At 43.0% G+C, this 10,215-nt stretch overlaps 1 protein-coding gene across 2 annotated transcripts in view; it reads right to left on the reverse strand.

Annotated features, from left to right (window-relative positions):
- The window catches only part of GRIK2 (glutamate ionotropic receptor kainate type subunit 2), a 592,068-nt gene extending 588,078 nt beyond the window's left edge, over positions 1 to 3,990 (reverse strand). Inside the window, exon 1 of one of the 2 annotated variants that reach the window (XM_080666610.1) lies at positions 3,862 to 3,990. The gene's annotated coding sequence lies outside the window, so the exon portion shown is untranslated. Of the gene's footprint in view, positions 1 to 3,120 lie in introns of both variants that reach the window. The other variant, XM_080666611.1, reaches the window with a different exon arrangement.
- Positions 3,991 to 10,215: the final 6,225 nt, after the last annotated feature.

Below are 10,215 nucleotides of genomic sequence, written 5' to 3' on the forward strand. Positions count from 1 at the left end.
TCCTCCAGAAAGCAAGAAAACAATGAAATGTTTTCATTCCACCATAATGATTCCTTCAATATATTTTTTTTCTTATGACACTATAAAATGCTTATTTGAAAATAAACCTACATTTTGCAAATGCATTACGTGGGCATTGATTTTATTTTTAAAATGGAGGTATAACTGCAGTGTCAAAAATAAGTATCATGAATGACTAGTTCTGCAGTGTAGCAGGCAGTTCAATAAAAAAAATTTGATTATTTGAGCACTTTAAAAGGAACACCTTGTGCTAAAACTAAGGGTATCTAGCGACTCCTTCAGTCCATGTTTAAAATGTCTCTTGTAGGCATGTACAGCCCAACATGTTCTATCTTGTATTTGCTGTCTCATTTATTCCATTCTATTTATTCTTTTCTCTCTTTGATTCCAGCAGAGATAATAATGACTGTGGGGGAAACAATAAATATTTTTATTTTTTTTATCTGTCAATATAATTTATACCTAATACCTGAAAATAGAATGTTGTGACTAATCAAAATACTGCAATTCTGCAGTGTAGTTGTCATTTAAAGGAATTTGAGAAAACAAATGTACTATGGCACTTCTTTTTCGTGTATTCTGCTAACATAATGGCATTTGAAATTGCAGTTGTAACGTCACTGCTTAAAACTAGCATTCTAAACTATGTAGTTTTGTGGGATTATTTATTAGATGTCTAGTTGGAAAAGTGAAAGATCAAGCTTCCAGATTCATGAAGTTCTTACACAGGAAATTAAACAGTTGAAAGTCTATCATAATTTCTTTACTATTAATTGACCCCCAAAGAACCAATTTTGCACATATGCTAAATTAGATTCATTTACATCCATCAATGAATCTGAAAGGTTTCAACACCACAGACAACTCCACCTGTCCAATTGAACTGCAGGCAGGAGACAACCTTTCTTCAGGACCGCGGACAGCGCTCCAGACATAGATTTATTCTAGTCTGGAGTAGTACATTGAAAGTGGTACATTGAATGGGTAATGTACCATTTGAAGTAGCAATGTGCAAATTTCTACTACACAGAGTCTCTGAATTTGAATTATGGCATTGTTCGCATTGTCAAAAGGGTTTTTTATCAACTGTGTTGTGTGTATATGTCAGTGTGACTTACTGGGATTGCTTGGCATACCCAGGATGTGCTAATAGCCATCCCCTTCCAGGGCATACTACTACAAAAGCCACTTACAATAACTGAGTTCCCTCCCGAACACTAAACTACTTATTTCACAGTACAAAAAAAAGCCTGAAAGACCACCAAGAATTCAGAATACTGAATAACATGCTGTCAATGTCCAGTGGCTAAAGACATTTCTAAAATGTGCAATTAGTTATTTCTTTAGAATTCTCCACCTGCAGATTCCCATCTGTTACAAGAGTAATCAAATTAATTCTCTTTTTTTTCTTCTCACTAAATGTCACTCACTCCCAGGGCAAAAGCAACAACAACAAAAACCCTAAAATTACCTTCCGAATACTAGAACAGAATGATTTGGTGTAAAAGATGCCTATAGTAAGGCAATTTTGAAGTAATTACAAGTTTCTCCCCAATACTTACAATATACATCATAGTTCTGGGGCTATGTGAAGAATTGATAAAAATCATTATATAGTATTCACTGACCAGATTTAAATCTTTTTAAAACTATGTCAGTTTTGTAATTTGCTCCTTTCTCAAAAATACCAAAAAAAAAAAAAACAACCACACACCACTATTCAGTGTCAGGAGATCCTATATGTTTTGTAATAGTGAAATTGATACACCTTATTCCATGGTTGCATTTTTTCTCACTTAACCATATGCAACCTTTATTCTAGGAGCCAAAGCTCTGTAGGTTCCAAGGTCAAAGCAGAGATGACAAACGGCAAATGCACACATATATGTACACACAGAGAGGAGCTGTGTCTAAAAGTAAGGCTCAAAAGAATACAGAATGCTGACATGAAGAGGTATCAAGCCTATGATAAATTACCAAAGAATCAAATGCATATCATGTTTATGCAAAGCTTGTTTCAACAACAACAAAAAGCCCTTCGCTTCATCTTTCACTATATTTTTGTATTTACTGACACTAATGACCTCTTATTTGGGGGCACTATTACTTGAGAATCTATTTTATTTTTCTATTCTCCCAGTGAAAATGAATCTTATTCTAGTTAGCTGCCACCTGCTGGGGCATGAACAAATGTGTGATAATCCTTACAGCACAATATTTAGATACCTTTTGCAAGAAACAGCAAACACATAATCCCAGGACAACCTGAATTTCAAAGATGTTTCAGAGGTTCTTCCATACCATATCTATATTTAAGTTTTTCACATGGAATTCTTTGTAAGAATTCCACTTAACTTGTCACTGAAGTCCTGCTATTATTTGACACATAAGAAACCTCATCTTATAGTAACACTTGACCTAGTCTTCCATGCATGTGGCCTGTTGTATTGCAGCTAAGCTAAAATAAACAGCCTATTCATCCATGATGTTAGAGGTGCCAGAGAATAAAGTCGGATCTGATATCAGTTAAAACCATACTGTTGAATACTTGCACTTCCCTCTTCTTAACTATGAATGCTGTGCTATGCAATCCCTTGTGATTCTCAACACATCAGCTGTTCTACCAACATTCTGCTGCATTGATGATTAATAGCATTTAGAGTTTTAATTAAATTTTTGATGCCAAAAAGAAGTATATCTTAATTAAGAAACTAAATTGGAATAGATTTACAGGCCCTGGAACCTTTTTCTTTTAATTTCAGCTTGTGCAATCTCCAATGGGTTTAAATAGAAGAAAACAAACAGGTAAGACTTCTAGGCACCACTTATTCTCTATCACCTTTCTTTTGGTACTCTGTGTGTTTTTGTTTGTTTGTTTGTTTGTTTGTTTAATTAAGACGTTCCGAAGGCCTGTAGAAGCTGCCCTGGTGGTGACAAAAATGATTCCCATAAAAAAGTTATAAGGTAATAAACTTAGACAAGTCAAGACTGAAATATCTTCCAGTATACTAAGCCTAAAATTCAAATGAATCAATCATCTCTTGTGAACGGAAAAGAATAATTAATCCGTAAGGTAATGTCTGTTAAGAGAATACTTACAGTATGAAGATGAAGAAACGACAGAAGGTAATCTGTTTGTTACCAAAAGTATAGTAGTGATAAGTTTTCTAATATCCCCTATTCCCTGAATTGGAAATCCTTATAAGGACCACAGTTGGGTCGTGTTGTTTGGTAAAGAGCTCCTGGAAGGCAAAAATACCAGGGGCTAAGAGAGTGTCGTTAAAAGTTCGTGAGGTTGACCATCCACCCTGGTGACACTACTCCCCTCACCCTAATGGGACGCCCTCCGAGTTTTTCAGAAGCTCGCAGTAGTGGCAGCGGTTAACAGGGATGTCTGGTTTTCAGTGTAGAACTAGGGAGCCCGGTAGTTGGGAGAATGGAAGGAAGGCTGGGGAGTTGGTCAGACCCGCAGGCAGACACAGCTTCTTGCCATCTGTGTCTCTTCGCCTCGCGTGAGTCCCAGTGGCGGAGGCCACTTCCTAACACGACCGACCGCTCAAGAAATTATTCTATGTGGAGAGCCGGAGCGTCTGCAGCCAGCTGAGCCAGTTGCATCCTTGACGGGAATTGGCTGCCGCGAGCGGGACAAAGCCACTTGCAGCGAATCGATCTGGCTCTGGCGGGTGCCCCAAGCGCACGGGGCTCCGCCGCGCCGCTCTTCGCTTTCTTCCTCTCCAGGCGGAAAACGTCGCTCGCCCACCCCTGGTCCCTCCTGTCCTCGTGGGAACGTACTCCTGGGAAGGCAGCCCAGATCGCAGCCCACCCAGAGGGAGTCCTTACCTTTCGCTGCGGGGGAGGTGGGCGGGGAGGGGGAGGGGTGGTCCTTGGGGAGGAGCAGCCTGAGGAGGTCCGGCGGGAAGTCCCAGGCTCTGGGACAGAGAAGCGCAGCCGCGGGCGCCGAGCGCGAGTGACGGTGGTGGCGGAGACGGAGGCGGTGGAGCTGCGGCTGCTGAGACAGACACGCCTCCTGGCGGGGGTTCCGCGCCTCCTGCTTTAAAGGCGCCGCGCTCCTTTCCCCCCACCCCCCCCCCCCCCAGCCCCTGCACGTTCCGGACCACCAAGGCCAAGAGGGTGCCAGCGCAGAGCAGTGGACAGCAGGAGCGAAAGTGCGAGAATTCTGGGCGCCCCCAGACTTGGACGTTAGGAATCTCTGCAACCAGCGCACATCCCAGCTGGGTCTTGGATGGGAGGACCGGGAACAAGATGCTGGGTCAGGGAGTGATGCAAATCGCCAGAGAGTTTGCCTGGCCCTGGGTGCTGACCGCCTGCATAAGGAGACCCAGCTCCTTTGGTTCTGGGTGGTGACTTTTATACCTCTCTGAAACCATAGCAACGAAACTTCTCTGCTGCCTGCATTTGGGAAGCAGCTTGTAGACTCTAAAGTGGCCCTTTTAGTCCAAGTACTCCCATTTCCCTTTGAGGTCCACGAGCTCGATCTTGACCTGCGCCTCACCTGCACCCCCACCCTTTTTGCAAACCGCCTTCGCATTCCCGTCCCCTTAGGCGCCTCTCTCTCTGGTTCCGTTACTGAAAGGGACTTCACCCAAGGTCCAAGGATTGGTAGGCAGTCTTGGTGCCCGCCTGGCGCCTTAATGGCAGACTCCTCCTTCCCCCCCACGTCCCTAACTCCCAACCCAAACAAATTACAGAAAGAAGTTTGATTTGAGACCAGATGCTCGCCGCTGCACTGGAGGTCGCAGTTCAAAGGTTGGAGAAAGAAATCTGGGGAGCAGTTCAGGCCTGGCCTCAGGTCTAAATACTCTAAAGGACTTTTTAAAAAGCCCGAAGAGGGGAGGGGTACCAATCTCCCTGAATCTTCCCGCAACTCTGCTCCCAGGGAGGGAACGGCCGCTGGCAGCTCAGCTCGCACACCTGGCTCCCCCAGCGTCTCAGGAAGAACATCAGCTTTTGTTTTTCTTACTTCTACTGTTTATTTATTTTTCTTTTTTTCTTTATTGATTAAGGTATTACATATGTGTCCTTGTCCCCCACTGTCCCTTCACCCCTTCTCCACTCATGCCCTCACCCCCCTGGTGTCTGTGCCAATTTTGCAAACAATCTCCCATTTCCGCTCCTTCGGATTGGAAAAGTCAACAGCTAGTCAATACCATTGCTGTTTTATCTTCGTCCCTACAATATTAACTAGAGCAGAGATTTTGCAAGTTGCCCCCAGAGGAAGTTATGGAGCAGCGATTAGAGAAGGAGGTTTAAGTGAGGCTGAGCAGAAGCAGGAAGGGTGGTAATTTTCAAAGGGGCTGCAGAAGGCGCCAGTCTTGACTTCCAATCTCTAATTCCAATGGCTTTAAGTGAAAAACTGTCTCCAGAGACCAGTTGTGGTCGTGACTGGAGACAAGCCTTTGTCCTTTGGTTGCTTCTCATAGAGTTCAGCCCTTGCCAGAACCTGGTGCATTATTGCCACCCTCCACATCCCAGGGCTAGTGCCTACCTCAGCCCAGCCCTGAAACACAGAGACTCAGCCCTGCCAACCCCTACCCAGCTCCCACAGAAAACCACCAGTCTCTGCCCTCTCCACCAGGACCACTGGCTCTCCGTGGCCCCTACATGCCAACTGAGCCCTCCCATGTGAGGGAGACTGGGGACTTACAGAGGTTAAGGAGGGGTGAGTTAGTGGCAATAGAAAGTCCCTTAGTCATTTAAAGATCCCAAGGGTGGCAGGGAGGCTCCAGTAATTAAGTAAGTCAACGGAGGCCTTGTTGTGCTGAGTACATAAATAGTCAATGACTCCATTGTGACTCATGGAGCAGGCAGCACAGACCCGTGACCGGCTCTGGGCCCTGGGCTCCAGCTGCTGTGACCTGCAGCCTAATGGGCCCTGGAGGCACAGCAGAGTTTGGGCCAGGCCCCTGAAAAAGAAAATACCTCATTCAGGCCCATTGCCCCACAGGAGTAATGTAGACAACTGTCTGCTGGCCAAAGACACTCTCCTTATCACAGGACGCAGCCTCCCCACTTACGGGAAGGGAGGAGCAAAATCCTGGAATCAGTGGATTCCAATGCAAATCCAGCTTTGTTTTGTGGTGACTCTGAGATGTAAAGCAGGAACTGTGTCTCATTTGGCTTCAAGTGTTCAGCATAGGGTTTGGCAGGCAGTGGGTGCTGAATGAAAGGAAGGACCTACTGGTATCAACCTTCCATACTGTTGTCCCCAGGACCACATTGTATCTGGGGAAGGAGAAGCTTCAATCAACATACTTTAAGTGCTGTGTGTGTTCTTCCGAACCCAGTCACAAATCTATTTTCCAGAGCAAACGAGACACATATAAAAAAAATAAAATAATAGAAACACCAATCAGAAAGGATATATGCACCCCTATGTTCATAGCAGCACAATTTACAATACCTAAGATTTGGAAACAGCCTAAGTGCCCATCAGCAGATGAGTGGATTAAAAATCAGTGGTACACCTACACAATGGAATACTGTGCTGCCGTAAAAAAGTACTCTTACCATTCGCAACAGCATAGATGGATATGGAGAGCATTATGCCAAGTGAAATAAGCCAGTCGGAGAAAGATAAGTATCACATGATCTCACTCATTTGTGGAATATAATGAACAACATAAACTGATGAGCAAATATAGATAGAGACAGAGAAGCATCAGACTGTCATACTTCAGTGGGAAGTGGGGGCGAGGGGTGGTAAGAGATCAACCAAAGGACTTGCATGCATGCATATAAGCATAACCCATAGACACAGGCACTAGGGGGGTGAGGGCATGTACTGGGGGGTGAGGGTAGACGGGGGGAGGTCAATGGCAGAAAAAGGAGACATATGTAATACTTTAAAAAAATTTTTTTTAAAGAAATAACAGCCACTACTAGCAAGGGCATGAGGCCAGGTGAAGAGAGCTAAGAGAATAGTGGAACAAATCAAAATTATACATATGACAAATGTATTTCCTCAGTAACAAAATGTTATCTGGATTCTAATAAGAAAAGTAGACTAACAAGGGACTGTATACACCCCCTTTAACCTATCAAAAGATTCTCCAACACTATAAAGAGATATTTTCCATTATTTATTTTAGGATTTATGAGGTTAAACTTTAGGGAATCAGCCCCCAATTCTCTTTGGGGGAAGCAGTGAAGTTTTTTCTTCTCCATTTCCAATCATCCCTAAGACTCAACCTTCCATTTTTCAGAAAGTCATTGAGTCCATGAGCGAGTGTTATGCAGGAACCACCACAGGTCTGGGATTCTGACTCCTGAGGACCCATGAGGGACCAATCTGACTTCCCAAGCTTACTACCACATTTTGTTTGTTTGTTGGCTTGGTTTGGTGTGAGTTGAATATAGAATTAGAGGTATTATTTTGGATCATCTAGTCCAACGCCCTCTTTTTACAAGTGATATGAACACTACTGAGAGAGAAAACTTTCTCAGGATGTAGCAGAACTGAGAATGTTTTCCAGCTGTACAGTGGCATCAGGCTGTCTTCTGTCATCTTCTTTTCAAAACTTAGAATCATATAAAGTTAGGACTAAAACAGACTTCAAGGACTTCTGCTCCATTTCAGGGCCACAAACCTTCCTGTCATCTGGAAAAGAAATGTACACATGTGCCATAGCCTCAAAATTTTGCATACACCAATAGGAGATGCACTTGTCCCCTGAAGCCCACTGTAGGCTTATGAGGAGTCCCTGGACCCCAGGCCAAGAACCCCTAATCTCGTTCAACAACATCATTTTATAGGTGATGAAATCTAAACCCCAAAATAAACACTTAGAGTCACACAGTGGGCTAAGGACAGTTCCAGGACTAGATACCAGGTGTCCTGATTCCCACCTGTCTTCTTTCCCTCAAGTTGTTTTAGCTATAATTGGACATAAATTACACTGAGGTGTTGATACTTGTGGCTTAATAGATTTTTCTCTCAGAATAATTATTATCTGCCTTTGGAGGAGGAGACCTATTATTTATTTCTCAAACCTCTCAATATGTGGAGTGCATACTATCTGTCAGGAACGGCTATAGTGCCAGTAAAACAGCAGTGAACAAACTAAGCAAAACCCCTGTCCTCACTGAGCTTCCAGTTTAGTGGAAGGAAGATAGACAATAACAAGGATAGAAGCAAATACGTAAGACGGCACACAGCAAGGAGTGTTCTAGAGGAAAAAACAGTGCAAGCAGAACAGGGCACGGTGGGAGGACAGGAATGGGGCAAGGGTGATTTTACATAGGGTCGTCAGGGAAGGTCTCTCTAATTAGTTAACATTTGAATAGAAATCTGAAGGACGTAAGAGACAGATCCATGTGCCTGTTTGTAGGAAGAAGATCGCACTTCCACTTGCAGAGGAAGCAGCAAGTGTAAAGGACCTGTGGTTGGAACAAGTATAAAGCCCCTAAGGAAGAGCAAATAATTCCATTCCCAGAGGAGAGACAGGAGATTAGTAGAAAATCCAGTCAAAAAAGGAGCAGAGGGACATGTCCTAGGGAGCCTGGGGATTTTTCTCTGAAGACAGCACAGAGCCATGGAAGGAAAGGAACCATCGGACACAAATGTTAAAGGACGATTCTGGGTGCTTTATTAAAATATATTGGACTTAATGAAGGCCAGGGTGGAAACAAAGCAACCAGTGACGGAGCTACTTTAATATCCCCAATAGCAGTAAACTGTAGAAAAGACCAGGATAGTGGCATGAGATGGTCAAAAATGGTCTCATTCTAAATATACTTTTTTAATGTATATTTTTATTGATTTCAGGGAGGAAGGGAGAGGGAGAGACAGAAACATCAATGATGAGATACAATCATTGATCGATCAGCTGTCTCCTGCATACTACACAGGGGGGATTGAGCCTGCAACCCGTGCATGTGCCCCAACCAGGTATCAAACCATGAACGTTCATAGGTCAATGCTCAACCACTGAGCCACACTAGCCAGGTCTAGATATATTTCTAAGTGAAGCTGAAAGAATTTGATAATAGATAAAGTGAAGAATTACACCAAGGTTTTTAGCCTAAGCAACTAGGAAATACAGTTATTTATTGAGATGAGGAAAATTGCAGGAGGAGCAGGTTTGGAGGATATTGGATGAATAATAAGTGAGGATTTGGACATATTAGGTTTCTGACATACATTAATCATCTAGGGAGAGATGCTGAATAGGCAGCTGTGTAAAATAGGTGTGGAGTTTAGAGGATAGGTATACGTTTGCCAGTCGTCAGCTCACAGAGTTATGAAACAAATGAGATAATCTAGGAATAAATGTAGACAAAGAAGTGAGGAGTTCTCAATATTGAGCAATGAGTTGTTCCAAAGTGTAAACATTGAGATGGAAAGGAAATAGCACATGAGACAGAACCACCGAGGTAGAAGAAGAACCAAGATTTTTCCAGAAGCCTGGTGAAAAGAAATGTTTCCCCAAACGAGTGAGTGTTCAGCTATATTAAATGCTGCTGATAGGTCAAATGAGTGGACACCAAGAATTGGTCATTTGATTGCATGATGTGGAAACCACCACTGACCTTGATGAGAGCAGTTTTGGAGTACTGGTGGATTAAAACATGCCTGAAATAAGTTAGAGAGGTAGAGGAATTTTTTAAAGGCATTTTTACTCTAAAGTGAGAGGGTGTCAGTGGGATAAACTGATGCCAAAGAAAAGATGGAATCTAGTACACAAGCAGTGGAGTTGGTCTTCAATAAAGGGGTCAGTTAATGCAAGTAATAGGAGAGGAGGCAGAATATATGTACAAATGTAAATAAACTGTTTTGTAAGTGTAGTGCTGAAAATATACTTTTCCTACATGCCTCCCACAGCCCCACGCTGTGCTGTCTGCTCCACTGACACCTTTCTTGCCATAGTCTGGCTCCTGCCATCCTAACTGCCATGCAGATGCCAGCTTGCTTGGTCCCACTTAATAGTTTAGTACTGAATTTTTTAAGGAAGGGAAGGAAAAGGGAAGGAGAAAAATAGGAACTGGAAGAGGATGTAAGATCTTGTTATTCTGTATATTGTCTTCATAAAATAAGAATGAAAAACATATGCTGAATGCCTTGAGTGGGGGAGAATGTAATAGATGTTTAAGGAGAATAGAGAGTGTGAAAATGCCATTTAGGAGATGGAAAAGTGAAAAGACAATGAAATATAGTTGATAGTTGGTCAACACTCT

This window comes from Plecotus auritus, assembly GCF_963455305.1.
Source record: "Plecotus auritus genome assembly, chromosome: 4".
NCBI classification, from domain to species: domain Eukaryota; kingdom Metazoa; phylum Chordata; class Mammalia; order Chiroptera; family Vespertilionidae; genus Plecotus; species Plecotus auritus.